Source organism: Dama dama, chromosome 9 (genome assembly GCF_033118175.1).
Source record: "Dama dama isolate Ldn47 chromosome 9, ASM3311817v1, whole genome shotgun sequence".
NCBI classification, from domain to species: Eukaryota; Metazoa; Chordata; class Mammalia; order Artiodactyla; family Cervidae; genus Dama; species Dama dama.
Window position 1 is genome coordinate 62177813 of NC_083689.1, and position 16348 is coordinate 62194160.

Below are 16348 nucleotides of genomic sequence, written 5' to 3' on the forward strand. Positions count from 1 at the left end.
GTCAGGCTAACACACACACACAAACTGATGTTAGGTGGTGGAGCAAGCCTAGGAAAAATCCTTTATTTCCTACTATAAAAAATAACAATAAGTAAAGGGGGAAAAAGAATTTTATTTTCTCTGAACTATATTGCTGCTGCTGCTGCTGCTAAGTTGCTTCAGTCATGTCCGACTTTGTGCAGCCCCATAAACGGCAGCTCACCAGGCTTCCCCATTCCTGGGATTCTCCAGGCAAGAACACTGGAGTGGGTTGCATGAAATTGAAAAGTGAAAGTGAAGTCGCTCAGTCGTGTCCAATTCTTAGCAACCCCATGGACTGCAGCCTACCAGGCTCCTCCATCCATGTGATTTTCCAGGCAAGAGTACTGGAGTGGGGTGCCATTGCCTTCTCCAAACTAGACTGAAATTGTGAATTACAGGTAAGGATGACTAAGACAAATACTAAACTGTGTCTAAGTATGTGTTTTACTTAAATATTCTCCTCTACACTTTCAATCTGGTGTCATGTCCTACAATAAAAATAATATGATTTTTAAGTGACATGGAATAGAGACTTTAAGACTAAAAACTATAAGCTTTTTATTTGGAGCTCAAATTAAAGCTCTCACTTGACTTTGTGGGCCCAAGATTCTTACCAAGGCCTTGGGGCCCTTGAGACAGCTGTCATAAATAAGCCACCTCATATCCTTCTAATTTCTTTCCTCATATCTCTCCGATCTTTGCTTTCTAGCAAAGGATCCAGAAAAATAAACATCCTCTTGAAGGATGTAAATTAAGTATGTGAAAATCAATATCACTGAAGAAAATGATGAATAAAAATTGAGTTCCACTATTAACTGACTAATAAAGGGAGCTTCTTTAACATTCTAGCTTTGTTTGTAGATCATGGACCAGATAGATATAAAAAAAACTTGATTTTTACCTATCATGGTTGCTTTTAATACTTACTTTTGGATTATATTACCAGTGTTAATAACAAACATATTTTTCCTATAATGAACTGCCCCCCAAACACATGTGCAACATTGACAGAAATAGCTAGTTAAATTTGCAAGTTATTTGGAGTTTATGAAAAGCATGCTGAGTTAATAATAAGATCTACTCTTCATTTCCTTACCAAGGAAATTTCCTACTTGTAATCTCATTTGGTCCTCCTCACAACTACTTTTGAGAAAGGAACTATAAATGCACCCATTTCACATATGAGGAAAGACAGAAGTGTTAAGACTTGTCCAAGGTCCCGCTGGTGGTAAGAACCAAGCTGGGATCCGGCCCAGGCAGCCTGGCACAAGGGCCAGGACGTTGACCTCATTACTGTCACTTCACTCTGTCGCTCATCTGAAACCCCCAAGGGATTATTCTAATTCTTTACAAGCCATTTTAAAAAACAATCAAAACATAAAAAATGTTGAATCTCAAAACTTGAAGGATCCTCAAAATCCCCAAGTCCCCACATCTCTTCTAAAATGAAGCATATCCAAGCCTGCATGAAAGCACAAAGGACTGGGAATTCACCAAGTCCTACAACAGTACACTCTAAACTTAAGACTATCCCGAAGTCTCCTTCAAAACTGATTTTCTGTAACTTCCAGTTTTACCCTCTGTCTCGAATTTAAATTTCTATCTCTAATTCTCCTTCTGCACAGTGGTCCTAGATATCTAAGGAGAGCTCTCATGTTTCTCTTGAGTTTTATTTTCTGCGGGTAAAAGTATTCCCAGTTGCATGCAACCCAGATTGATTTTTCATACCAAAGTATATTTTGCAATGTATGGAGACATATTTTGTGGTCATGATTGGAAAGGGTGATGCTATTGACATTCAGGGAGCAGAGGTCAGAAATGCTGCCAAATGTCTTACAACGCACAAGACGGCCTGCTACAACACAGAGTCATCTGATCTCCAATGACAGTGGTGCTGCAGTTGAAAAACTCTGGTCTAGAGGAGGTGATTTTCACCAACAGCAGGGACTCTGTCCTCTGTATGTGTTAGTGTGCCATTCCCTGTTAAGAATGGTAGCTATAAGGACAGCATAATTCTCTGGTGTATTCTATACAGATCAGAGAAGCCTAGAATATTACCTTCCGCTCTACCCACCATAACTTAACACAACCTACACGACACCCAGCAGTACAGTATAAGAGACCTGCACCTTCTCAGAGCTATGATCTAGGACAGGGGCTGTGAGAAAGTCTACCCCTAACTGATTTATACGTTTCAGAGATGTTTGTCTGTTCTCAATTGTATCCTCAATGCCTAGTACAATGCTATATATAGAGTTATACTCACAAAAGGGCTGAATAAATAGTAAACCCTGGATCACTACCAATTAAAATAAATTACACTAAAATGTGGGACCAAGTTTTGAGAATGTGAAAAACTGTGTCTATCAGAGGGATGAGGAAAGGCTGTCCCCAACAAGTGTCTTTTAAGTTGGATTTTGGGCTTTCCCAGTGGCTCAGTAGTAAAGATTCTACCTGCAGTGCAGGAGCCACGGGTTCGATCCCTGGGTTGGGAAGAATCCCTGGAGGAGGGCATGGAAACCCACTCCAGTATTCTTGCCTGGAGAATCTCGTGGAGAGAGGAGCCTGGGAGGCTACAGTACACAGGGCTGCAAAGAGCTGGACACGACTGAAGTGACTTAGCACAACACAGCACAAGGAGAGTGGAGGAGAAAACACGATCCAGGTATTATAAAGAGCATGGACAAAGACCTGGGATAGAAATTTTATACATACACACATCCATCTATAAATATACATCCATGTATCCACATACACACATAAATACAACAGAGTACAATAGCTGGAAGGGAGAGTGTTTATATGGAAGTAGAAGGAAGTAAGCCTAAAAAAGCTGACTGAGGGGCAGATCTCAGTGCAATAGTTCTCCAATGATGATGTGCTTCAGAATCACCTGGAGAGCTTGTTGAAACACAGGTACAGGTAAATCTTGAATGGGGCCTAAGAATTTGCATTTCTGATACGTTCCCAAATGATCTGTTGATGGTCATCCGGTGACCACACTTTGAGACAATTGTCTTAGAGGTTTTTGAATGCTATGCTAGGAAGAGTCACCGAAAGTTTTTTTGAACTGGAAAATGTCCATCACAATCAACACTGCTCTACCAAAGGAACTGAATTACAACAAATTCAAGAAAAAGAGTGGTGGGTTCACAGGCTAGCTGGATAGTATTCATCAGAAAAAGCAATTCTGTCTCATCTGAGGACTAGGTTAATCCACTGGATTAATCTAGGTCTGTTCTCTAGACTTCCACTGGACAATTCACACCCTTTTTTTTTTTAACTAGAAAACTTTTACAAAGTGGTTAAGTAAATGTTTAAATGACAAATGAGGTTCCAGATGGCCAGGATTAACTAAAATGTAGCAAGGATATTTACAAAGTAATATATTATGCAAAACATTTCCAAGTATTGCTCACAAAACTCCATTAAAATCCCCTTTGGTAGACCAATCACTAGTTTCCCCAACTATAGCCATGTGTAACTGTGTGATCAAATTTCTTTTAAATGTCTCTGGGGACACAATTTACTTTGACAACTTTTAGAAGGCAGTCATGTATTTTTAAGTTCCATGCTAATCTTTCCCACTCCTCTTGCAATTAAGGAAAATTCTTCCTCCTCACTTACTGCCCTTCCAACCACAGTGAAGGCAGAAGGAGCAAAGAGAACAACTTGGAGCCCTAGACTTTCAGAATCAGAGGAGATTTTAGCAGTCATCTTACGTTTTTGCATGTGGCTACCATCAACTCTGTGGTCTTAGAATCAGTTACTTAACCTCTTCAAGACTCAGTTTCCTCATCTGGGACTGTTATGCCCAGCTCATTGACTGGCTGTGAGAATTGATGAACAATATGTTTAAAACTTAGAAAGTTTCTGACACATAAAGCTTAAGAAAGAGTAGTTACTATTTTTATTCCCAGCCCCTCTGACCTTACAGGTATGCATGCGTGTGTTCTAAGTCACTTCAGTTGTGTCAAACTCTGTGTGACTGCATGGACTACAGCCCACCAGGCTCCTCTGTTCATGGGGATTCTCTGGGCAAGGGTACTGGAGTGGGTTACCATGCTCTCCTTCAGGAGATCTTCCCAACCCAGGGATCGAACCTGCATCTTTTACATCTCCTTAATTGGCAGGCAGGTTCTTTACCACTGGTGCCACCTGGGAAGCCCTGATCTTATATATATATATATGTATATGTATGTATGTATGTATGTATGTGTGTGTGTGTGTGTATAATAAATATTATTATAAACAAATTTAAATACATTTTGGAACTGGGACTCTAAATCATTTAACAAATAAAATAGAAGCCACTGAGTTCAACCTCTTTCCTGGTCATTGATTCTAAGAAACAAAAGGCAAATGAGTTGATCCCTCAAGGTGAATGGAAACAATGAGACCATACTGGCTACAAGCAGCGAGGTTGATTAGATGTAGCATCCTCTCGTAGATTTAATCCAGGCCCAGCTTTTCTACCTGGCATGGCTGAAGATCACATCTTGGATGATCCACAGAAATCAAATCTCCAATTAAGATAAGCTAAAGAAAAAAAATGTCAATCACGGGACAGAAGAGATGAAGTATCAGGTGGCTGATAAGACCTGGATTTTGGAATGGAATAAGAAAACAGAAACCTTTCACCACAAATATTTTCACAATTCCTAATCAATAAAGCACAATCATCTTTAAAATTTAGGAATAAAGTGTTAAAGGTCTTCGCTGAACTAGCAAACCTAGGATTTACAAGTGCATTTTGCCTTTAGCAAGAAAATCAGTAAGTTCTAGTCCCAAATATTTCATGCATGTTCCTTTTGACTTTGGACAAATCTTTGGACACTACACATCTTTGTGTCTCTGTTTTCTTATGTGTAAACAGGGTATTGACTTACATCTGAGTTTTTATAATAGGTTGTAACTGTAATGAATTAAAGATGGCCACATCTCCCATCCAGGGACAGGGCATCTGCATCCTTCCCACAGGGCTGCCCTGTGAATGGTTTGACCAACAGAGTACATTGGAAGTGTTCTATGATGGTTTCAGGTCCAATTTTTAATAAGACTCTTGGTTTCTTGGAGTCAGGAGCTGTCATGTAAAACATCCAGTATGCATCAACATGAGATCATGAATAGGGATCACACGGACAGAGAGAAGAGCCTGGCTGAGCCTCGCCTTCCAGATGACCCTACCAAGATGCCAGGTATATAACTAATGACCTTAGACCCTCCAGGCCAGTTCAGTCTCCAGTTAAAAGCCATCAAGTGACTTCAGCCAAGCCGAAGTTCCTGATGAACAGAACTGTGATATCTAATAATAATGCATGGTTGTTTAAGGCACTAAGTTTTGGGGTAGATGTTACACACAACCACAGAGGTAAACAGGTAGCATATAGTCGTGGGTCACTGTGAGGTTTACCAGCTGGGCAGTAATTCTCCTTCCAGGAGGTGATCCATATTTTTGTGGCAGAATTTTAGAGGAAGAGACTGATCTTTCTGCTCTTGATTTTGTTATACTTTAGTTCCTCCAGTTCTATTCTGAGGGGGTGGAGAACAGAGAAAAGCACCAGTAGCTCAAGAAGAAACTAAAGGCCTTTTTCTTGGCATCCCAAGAGGCTCGGCAAGCTGCCAGTCACCTGGAGGATCAATGGGGAAGACCTCACAGGGATATTCACCAGCAGCCAGGCACAGGAAGGAGCTGAGAATGCAGCCAAGAGCAGAGATAAAACTGTGGGTTCCAGTAAGGAAAAACTATAGGGGTGGAAGGACAGGGAACGACTGCTTCCTGTCAGAGATGCAGAGGGCATCAGATCGAGTCTTTGCACACAATCCCACATGCAATGTGCAGATTTAATGTTTACTATGTTCTTCTTGGTTAAATATTCTTCTGTACACTCACGATAAGAAAATTTGCAAGAAGGGGAATATCAGCTGTCTAGGAAGGTGTCTCCTGAGTTAATACTGACTAAAGGAAAAAGGATAATCCACTAAAAATATAACCTGCAAAAATCTTAGCAGGGTTTACTGAACACACAGAAAGGTTTCCAAGGTATATTTTGATATATATGAATTGATCAATCTGTCAGCAGACAGTGGATGATTATCCCACTGACCCTTCCAGACTAAGCCCAAGGGTCACATTCCCTGGAAAGTTCTTCTGGCCCCAAAAAGCTCAGGGGAGACTCTCTCCTGTGAGAGACGTGGATTGGTTCTTCATCTCTGCATTTTGGGGGAGGGGAGCGGGGCATGCCACATGACTTGTGGGCTTCCCCGGTTGCTCAGTGGTAAAGAATCCGCCTGCAGTGCAATAGACACAGGAGATGTGGGTTCAATCCCTGGGTGAGGAAGAGCCACTGGAGAAGGACATGGCAACCCATTCCAGTATTCCTGCCTGGGAAATCCCATGGACGGAGGAGCCTGGAGGGCTACGGTCTTGTGCTTAGTCACTCAGTAGGGTCTGACTCTTTGCAACCCTTTGGACTGTAGCCTGCCAGACTCCTCTGTCCATGAGGATTCTCCAGGCCAGAAAACTGGAGGGGGTTGCCATGCCCACCTCCAGGGGATCTTCCTGACTCAGGAGTCGAACTCAGGTCTCCCGCATTGCAGGCGAAGTCTTTACCGTCTGAGCCGCCAGGGAGGCCCAGGCTACAGTCTATGGGGTCGCAAGGAGCTGGACGTGACTGAGCAAATAAACAGCAGCTGCAGCACATGACTTGCAGCATCTTAGCTCCCTGACCAGGGATCAGACCCATGTCCCAACAGTGAAAGTGCTGAGTCCTAACCACTGGACCACCAGGGAAACCCCTCTGCCTTGCTGCTTTACCGTACCTCGTACATATGTGTGACACAGCATTTCTCTAGCTATATTACAACTGCCACTTATTTCTCTGCTACAATTACTGCTATTCAAACCATGTTGCTGTTGTTTAGTTGCCAAGTTGTGTCTGACTCTTTTACAACCCCATGGACTGCAGTCCCCCAGACTCCTCTATGGAATTTCCCAGGCAAGAATACTGGAGTGGGTTGCTATTTCTTTCTCCAGGGGGTCTTTGTTACCCAGAGGTCAAACCTGCATCTCCTGCACTGGCAGGTGGACTCCTTACCACTAAACCACCAAGGAAGCCCATTCCTACTATACACACCAGCTATTTTTTTAGGACACACTTTGTGTCAGAAGTATTCTACATTATTTCTAATTCCTACCAACTCTGCAAGGCAGCATTCAAAGTCCACACTTTCAATATAAGGAAACTAAGGCCCAGAGAATTTAATACACTTGCTGAACATCACACAGCCAGATATGGTAGAACTGGGACTGAATCCCGCATTTGCCAAAGTTCATACCCTGGTAATGCTAACAAAAGGGCAAGGCTTGACACAAGTAACTTCATCTAGAAATAGGAAGGACTGTATGTAATGCCCTATAAGCTTTCTGAGCTGAGGACACAAGAAAAAAGACATATTTAAAGATGAAACTGACAGATAAGATAATACACAGAAATAATCACTAAGAAGCTACTGCAATAACCCAGAAACAAGATGAAAAAAGTTTAAGACGGGGAAGATAGATTTGAAAAAATATTTATGAAAATATAACTAAGACCCAGCATTTGGATGGTCATGGTAGATAAGTAAAAGATGCCCTCAAAGAATTACCTTTAAATGATGAAAAGTTAACTAATAAATGCATCTTTGATGTACAAAGTGAAGAGGATAATGTTTATGATGGAAATTTCCACTCTGGGATTAAGAAGACAGAAAGATGCTTAAGGCAAGATGTTGAACAGGCAGCTACATGTTCTACAGAGACCAGAGGCATGGGACATGGGACACAGGACAAGTTTACAGCAGGAGAGATGAAGGCAGAGGTGCAGATAAAGCCACAGGGTATGGGTGATCCTTCCAAAAAAGAGAAAGAAGATATCGAGGGCTGGAAGGCTGAGGGTCTAACCTTGAAGGACACTCAGCTATGCACCAGGAAGAAAAAGATGACTATCAGCGTCACGGAGGGCACTCACAATAGCCACCAGGAATTCGCATTGGGAAAGGGAAGCAATAATGGAATAATAATTGTGGCTAACATTTACTGAACACTTACTAGTTGTCGCACACTAGCATACCTTTTTTTTGCATATACTCAGTAATTTAATCTTCAGAAACTCCAAACGGAATATGGGACTTCTCAACTGGCTCAGTGGTAAAGAATCCACTTGCCAATGCAGGAGACACAGAAGATGTGGGTTTGATCCCTGGGTCGGGGAGATCCCCTGGAGGAGGAAATGGCAACTCACTCCTGTATTCAAGGACCCTTATTCAATGGACATGAATCTGAGCAAACTCCGGGAGAGAGGATCCTGGCATGCGGCAGTCCATGGGATGGGAAAGAGTCGGACACAACTTAGCAACTGAACAACAACAACAACAAAATGGAATATACTATTAATATTATTGGACTTCCCTTGTGGCTTAGCTGGTAAAGAATCCATCTGCAATGCAGGAGACCTGGGTTTGATCCCTGGGTTGGGAAGATCCCCTGGAGAAGGGAAAGGCTACCCACTCTAGTATTCTGGCCTGGACAATTCCGTGGACTGCATAGTCCATGGGGTTGCAAAGAGTTGGACATGACTGAGCAACTTTCACTCACTCACCCATTAATATTATTAATACAATTTTGCTGATGAGAAGATAAAAACCTGAGAATTTAAGTAACTTATTAAGACCATATAATTGATAATTAGTCAAAGCTGGGTTTGAATCCAGGAAACTTAGGATCCCAGGTCTCATTCTTATACATGTATATATCAAGACTTCTTAAAGGGTAGAAAAACTAACACTAAAGTCATATCAAACCACAAGTCACATTTCAGAGCATTCTGTGCTCAGCTAAACAGGCCTGGAGCAGCTACTACTGATCCGTAAGAACACAGAAACAGACGAGATAAAGACTGCCTCTTAAGGAGCTGGTGAGAGACAGGTAAATAAACCAATTATTTAAAAAGCGGCAACTGCTGTGTTAATATTTATGGGAGCTCAGAGAAAGAAGTAACAAATCTTCTTTGGGAATGAAGCTCAGCCAGTTAGTGGAAAAGGTTAGTACTGAAGAAGGCTGCATATTCACCTGGAAATGAAGAGGAATTCAAGACACAGGTGCAACATGGAATTATGAGGAATCACACCACACTTGGGAAATGATAACATACCACTCATGGGTGGGAACAGAGACAGGAATACACAGACTGAGGATAATTCTGAGGAAAAGGACTGAAATACAAGCTAAGAATTTAGTCTATATTTAATAATCTGTCACCAATAAACCTCTGGGGCTTTGCATATGGGTATGCTCCCCATACCCCACTTTCTCCCTCTTCACCTACTGGCACCTACATCACCTACAGACCCCAGCTTCACCATCACTTCTTCTGAGAGCTTCCCTGCATAGGAAGTCACGTGCTCCAACAACCCCTTTGACTTCCCCTTATTCTATTTCAATAACCACAAATTTTACTATAATTATCTACCTACTATCTATATTTCTCACTAGACTAAAATCTCTGTGATTCAGAGCTATTCTGATTGTTCACCATTGTACTTCCAGTGCTCTACTCAACTCAGAGCAATTAGTAAGCACTCAATAAATAGCTGATAAAATGAATATAAAAGTAAGATTTCATATCCTCTAGCATGAGCTTCAATTCAACAAATATTACTATTATATAAAAACATGAACTTCAAAGAGTATGTGAGAAGGGGAAACTTGTAATCTCCACTCCTTGCAGAAATGCATTTCAATCCTGTTGGGAAAACAAATGTAATTGTGTGACACAAGCTCAGGGTGACAGACACTTTTCATTTATACACTGCAAAATTGAGCTATGCTCCAGGGAGATCATTAAGAAATGCCAGCACATTTATCTCCAGCACAGGATGAAATATACAATCTTTGACTCAGAATCGTAGGTTTTAGAAGCAAAACAGTTTTAAAAGAAAATGTGTGACTGAGTATCTGCTGGAGGAGTTTTGCAGATAAAACACATCAAATTCCTGGGCTGCCAAGAGGAAGGATGGCAATTCAGATGGACACATCAAAGAGAAGATGATGCAGTGCTACAGGTAATGGTATCCTCAATGAAGTGAAAGGGAACTACATTTGAGCCAAATACAGGGCAATATACAGCATGATCAGAGAAAGAGCATCAGCGGCAAAAAGTCAAGAAGTAGCGATATATAGCTTAGTGTAAAGAAGACTTGGGGATGACACACCTCTGTCATGTTGTAGAGACTCCATAAAGATACCTGTAAGTCTTCAGGTCAGCTTAAGAGATGTTGATAGCTGCTATTCATGTCGCCCAACATCCCTCTTTCCATGGGGAAATGAAATGCCATTTTCCTGAGACAGCTGCTTCTGGTAAAGGTGGCAGTCACAGGGCCTCATCTCTGCCCAGCAATCACATGTGTCAGCCCCACACCAAGATGATTAGCCAAGAGGAGAGTGTCTGACCCAGGCACAGTCAATGGTCTTCAATGAGAAATAGCATTTAGGTTTATCTTCTTTGGATTCATGAGGTAAGGATGCTTTAAGACTCATGTTGCCTACAGCTATTTTTCAACCCAGCCTAAAAATGAATCCAACAAGTAAACAACATAGGGACAGGCATAGAGAAATAGAGACACGGAGAGAAGGACCGAGAGAAAGAGAAGGAAAGAAGGAGACAAAGAGGAGAGGGAGACAGAGACACGGGGAAAGAACTAGACTAGATGATATTGGTCAAACCCTGCAGAGCCATGTCTGAAGCCTGACTTTTCAGCTACAAATCAATCAGTTCATTTTCTGTCACACGATGATGAAAAAGACCTCACTAAAATATCACCTGAGAAGCAGGTTGGTAAAAACACTACACTCAGGCAATTCATTAGGATATATAAAGAGAAAGCCCTCTTCAAGGTCTTATTTAAAACATAAAACCATTGAGTAAACTAAAAATATATTCACATAACACATCTGCTTATTGCACATGAAATGACTGGCATTTAGAGGGGACTATTATTTACAGTTGTTAACTCTAGGGTATATAGTTGTGGAGGTGGAGAGAAATAAATGGGGACATTTTTATGTTTTACTTGTGAAATAATGACTTTTTTTTACAATGCTCAGATATTATTGTTATGATATTTTAAAACTGTAATGATTAGAAAGGACCTTGGTGAAATAAATCAAACACAAGGTCATGAACTGGGGTTGGATGAATGAAGACGAAGGTGAGGGTCATTGTGAGGAAGAATCTGCTGATAGGAGATGTGAGGGCTCCCCTGGGGGAGATTTTAGGGCATTTTGTGACAAAGCAGAGAAAACTCATTGGTCAGAAAGATGTCCATGCTCCCCACCTTGTTCTGACCTCAGAGGGAACTTCGCATACCTAAGTCAGAATGTTCTCAGAGATTTGAGGAATGTGCTATCCCAGGACCATGTCCAGCTTATAGCCCATTGTGGACACACTTACAGTCAAGAAGTGTTAACTTCCAGTAAAGAGAAAACTGAGTGCATATTTCAGAAATTAGTAAAAATGACCAAGATCCAAATGACCATCCAGCCTAGCCAACACTACTCTCTACTGCCCCCAGATAACCATTTTAACAGTTTGGTACAATTTCATTCCTACATTCCTACATTCATTCATTCATTCATTCATATGCTCTCATACACACTAACTCACGTACATCCAGAGACAAACATCTACATATTTACTTTCCAAAAGTGAAATTACTCTAAACATTCAAGTCTGACACTTGCTTCTCCACCCCCCACATAATATACCAGTGATATCTTTCTAGGATATCACACATAACTTTTCCTCATGGTTTCATTGGCTGCATTATATTTCACTTTAAAAATTAGTACTTTATTACAAATACTTGGTTGGTTTTAATTTTCACAGTAAACCTTAGATTTCAAACAATCAATCATATGTAAAGTTTTAATGCTGTTTTTGACCTCCCATGACCCATATTATCTGATGCATGTATTTTAGTCATATTTTGGAAATTATTTCTAATGAGTCAATAAACTTTCATTAACAGGTCTCAGTCCTCAAAGCACTAGGAAGCACAGTGGATAGAGAAAGATAGCTAGAGAAATGCATTATATATATATGTATAATTTTAACTTTTTATTTTACATTGGAGTATAGTCAATTAACAATGCTGTGATAGTTTCAAGTGCACAGCAGAGCAACTCAGCCATGCACAGGCATTTAATAATATATTAATGGAGTCTTGCATTTTGCTTTGATACAGAGGTCTACCATCTGGGTGGAATTAGAAATCAAGATGAGCATTCTTGCTCGAGAGGCACTGCCTACATCAGTCACCCCCAAAGACTCAGAGCAGCTTTACAGAGGAAAAGACATCCTGCTAGGTGCTACTTGGCAAACAGTATCATCACACTTCTCTGAGATATTCATTCTGTACTTCAGTCCAGCCCGGCCCAGCCCAGTTGTAATGCTGGGAGGAACACAGCAAAATAGAAGCTAGATATAAATAAGATCACACTCTTTCAGACTAAACTGTCCTGTAACATCTAGAATGAACCTTCCAGCTCAATGAGAATGTCACTCTTGGGACAGAAAATGATGGGAGATAAATGGCAAGTTTCCAAGACTCTCAGAAGAAAACAAAATCATTTGACTTAATTTATTAATAACTGATGGGTGCTCGCTTCGGCAGCACATATACTAAAATTGGAACGATACAGAGAAGATTAGCATGGCCCCTGTGCAAGCATGACACGCAAATTCGTGAAGCATTCCACATTTTTAACATCACTCATTATCAGAGAAATGCAAATCAAGACCACAATGAGGTATCATTACACGCCAGTCAGGATGGCTGCTATCCAAAAGTCTACAAACAATAAATGCTGGAGAGGGTGTGGAGAAAAGGGAACCCTCTTACACTGTTGGTGGGAATGCAAACCAGTACAGCCACTATGGAGAACAGTGTGGAGATTTCTTAAAAAACTGGAAATAGAACTGCCATATGACCCAGCAATCCCACTCCTGGGCATACACACCGAGGAAACTAGATCTGAAAGAGACACATGCACCCCAATGTTCATCACAGCACTATTTATAATAGCCAGGACGTGGAAGCAACCTAGATGCCCATCAGCAGATGAATGGATAAGGAAGCTGTGGTACATATACACCATGGAATATTACTCAGCCATTAAAAAGAACTCATTTGAAGCAGTTCTAATGAGATGGATGAAACTGGAGCCCATTATACAGAGTGAAGTAAGCCAGAAAGATAAAGACCAATACAGTATACTAATGCATATATGTGGAATTTAAAAAGATGGTAACAATAACCCTATATGCAAAACAGAAAAAGAGACACAGATGTACAGAACAGACTTTGAGACTCTGTGGGAGAAGGCAACAGTGGGATGTTCTGAGAGAATAGCATTGAAACAAGTATACTATCAAGGGTAAAAAAGATCACCAGCCCAGGTTGGATGCATGAGACAAGTGCTCAGGGCTGGTGCACTGGGAAGACCAGAGGGATCGGATGGGGAGGGAGGTGGGAGGGGGGATCAGAATGGGGAACACATGTAAATCCGTGGCTGATTCATGTCAATGTATGGCAAAAACCACTACAATATTGTAATTAGCCTTCAACTAATAAAAATAAATGAAAAAAAAAAAAGAAAAAAGTGAAAGAGAAAAAAAAAATATTTGTGGAATGAAAAAAAAAAAACTTATGGTATTGGAGTTTCTGATGTCCACTCTCAGAGAAAGAAACAGAATTATTGGCAGCACTGTTCAAAAAGAGAAATGTGCCAAACATTCCTTTTGTTCAATGGTGTTTATAAAATTCCTAAATCAGTATTTATGTAATTACTGGTTAACTGACAATCTCCCAAATAAAAGGTAAGTTCTGTGAGGGCAAGAGCTTTGTCCTTACTCATGCTCTTGCACTTTTTTCCCATTGGGGGAGATAGAGACATTTAAGAAAAAAAAATGAAAGAAAAATCAATTGTGGTTTTAATCACAATTGCATTAAGTTTTTAAAGGAGAAGACCAGATCGGACCAGCTCAGAGAGGACTTCTGCAAGAAAGAGAGGATTGAGCTAAAATGTGAAACACATGCAAGCAAGGAGGAAGCAAAGGAGCTTTGCACGCAGAGGGATGAGCCAAGGCCCTGAGGTGGCTGAGTACAGAGCACTGGAAAGAAAGAAAGAAGGTCAAGAGTGAGGCTGGTGAAGGGCACCAGGAGCATAAAGTGGGGCTGGACGTATAGATAGGAAATAGATGATGCAAAACTCTACAGGCCAAGGAGTTTGGTCTTATTGCTGGTGCAATGAATAGCCATTGAAGGGTTTTAAGCAAAAGAACAACAGGGTAAGAGCTGCAGTATTAGAAGAGATTTTGTCAACACTAAGTGGATTAGAGGGGATAAAATAAATGTGGGGGAAATAATTAGGAGGTTGTTGCAGTGATATCCAACAGACAATAATAGTCTGGACTAGAATGACAGAGATGGGAAGAAATAGACTCAGATCTGTGCCAGAAGGAAAGTCAATAGGACTTGTCATTATTTAAATGCAGTGGATAAGGAAAGACTGCATTAAGAGTAACTACCTGGTTTCTAGGTGTGCAGCTGCTGGAAAAGCTACTCACTGAAAAGGAGGTCCACGTTTGGTAAGAAAGACCATGGGTTGTATGGACAGAAACTGAAATTAGCATCCACTAACACTGAGGGCTGTGCCAAGCTGGGTCAATGCTATGCTTTAAATGGATCATCTAATTCATCCTAACTGCCATCCTATAGAATAGGTGCTACTGCTCCCATTTTTAGAGATGAGAAAACTGAGATTTGGAAAGACTTAGTAACTTATCGCCATTCTCAGAGCTAAAAATTGACTGAGCTGGGATGTGAACCTGGATTTCCTTGGTTCTAAAGCAGATGGTTCTTAATTACCAGCCCATACTGCTTCATGACAACTGAGGTCTACTTAGGAAAAATTTCATGGTTTCAAAAGGGCATGATACTTACCCTAGAACTTTGAAGCCAAACCTTCCTAGAAAACCTTCAGTTTTCCTCTCCAGGCCTCCCAGAACAACTGTCCACATCAGCAAGATGATTCTACTCTTTCTCCCATCCTTCACTGCCCACCCACTCAGGCTTTTGGCCAAACGTCAAGGTTACCTCCAGTTGCCCTGATCTCCTCAACTTTGCCTTCTCCAAAATACTGTAATATTTTCAGTCTCACCACTTACTTTGGCAACAATCTCATGTGGGCTACCCTGCAAGATGTCCATATATTCTCAACTTCCTCACATTTTATTTTTCCTATTGTGGATTTTCTTTCTTTCTTTCTTTCTTTTTTACAGTATATACTGACTGTCTTATAAAGCCTTTCAAGCACTGAAGTCAGATTGTTGTAAATAAGCTAATAAACACAAATTTCAAACTGTGACACTCTGGTTCTGGCTGCCAACCAACAGCTCTGTTTTACCAATGTTATTATCTCTAGTTGTGGAATGGAATCTCATTATACACTGCATTTAAATTAAACACATTCATCTATATATTCTTGGCAGAGCAAGAAACAGAGAACATGCACATTTTAAACAGAGCAGGCCATTATGCCTGCCATTCTAATCCATAAGCATGTGTCCCATAAAATAGGAGATGAATTAACTGATTTGAGTCCCTAAGGATCTTTTCTAGTATGAGTAATTATTTGGACAAACTCTGATTTTAGTGTATAAAGGTACATATTTTAGATAAACCACAACCTCTAATTTTAAGTCAACTATTCTTCCTAGTCCTCTATTAAGGAACCTATTCTAGTGACCTATCCCAAGATTAGGGGGAAAGTTGGGTCTTCTGGACTAATCAAGAGACAGTAAGGGATTGTCCCTGGCAATTCTGATAACACAAGACTTTCACACCACAGTTTCTTTTGGGATCTACCCCTAAGATATGACTACAGTGATGGCAGTGTATGTTCAGTTAATCATCTGACTTTTAAATTGTATTCTCCCTTTATTATTGAAAATAAATAAGCATGAACTGGAAAATGAAAAGTGCTGATACAACTGATAAACATGTGCCTCTGACAAATGAGGCAAAGACGGAAATCATTAGGCCTCCTGAAGTCAAATGCGAAATAAAAAGAACCCAGTTATGCAAGAGGAATGAAATTCTAACTTGGGTCCAAAAAGCCAACAATTATTAGGGATTTTATAATCACCCTTGATTTTTTGGAAAAGAGCCTCCCCAGCCACAGGCACAAATCTAAATATGCACATAAAATGATGATACAGGTGCA

At 40.7% G+C, this 16348-nt stretch overlaps 1 protein-coding gene and 1 non-coding gene across 6 annotated transcripts in view; one reads left to right on the forward strand and one right to left on the reverse strand.

Annotated features, from left to right (window-relative positions):
* The window catches only part of HTR4 (5-hydroxytryptamine receptor 4), a 186170-nt gene that overhangs the window by 68447 nt on the left and 101375 nt on the right, over positions 1-16348 (reverse strand). The window lies entirely within an intron of this gene.
* LOC133062952 (U6 spliceosomal RNA) lies at positions 12720-12826 on the forward strand. Its single transcript, XR_009694271.1, has one exon. It is a non-coding gene; the product is annotated as a U6 spliceosomal RNA (small nuclear RNA).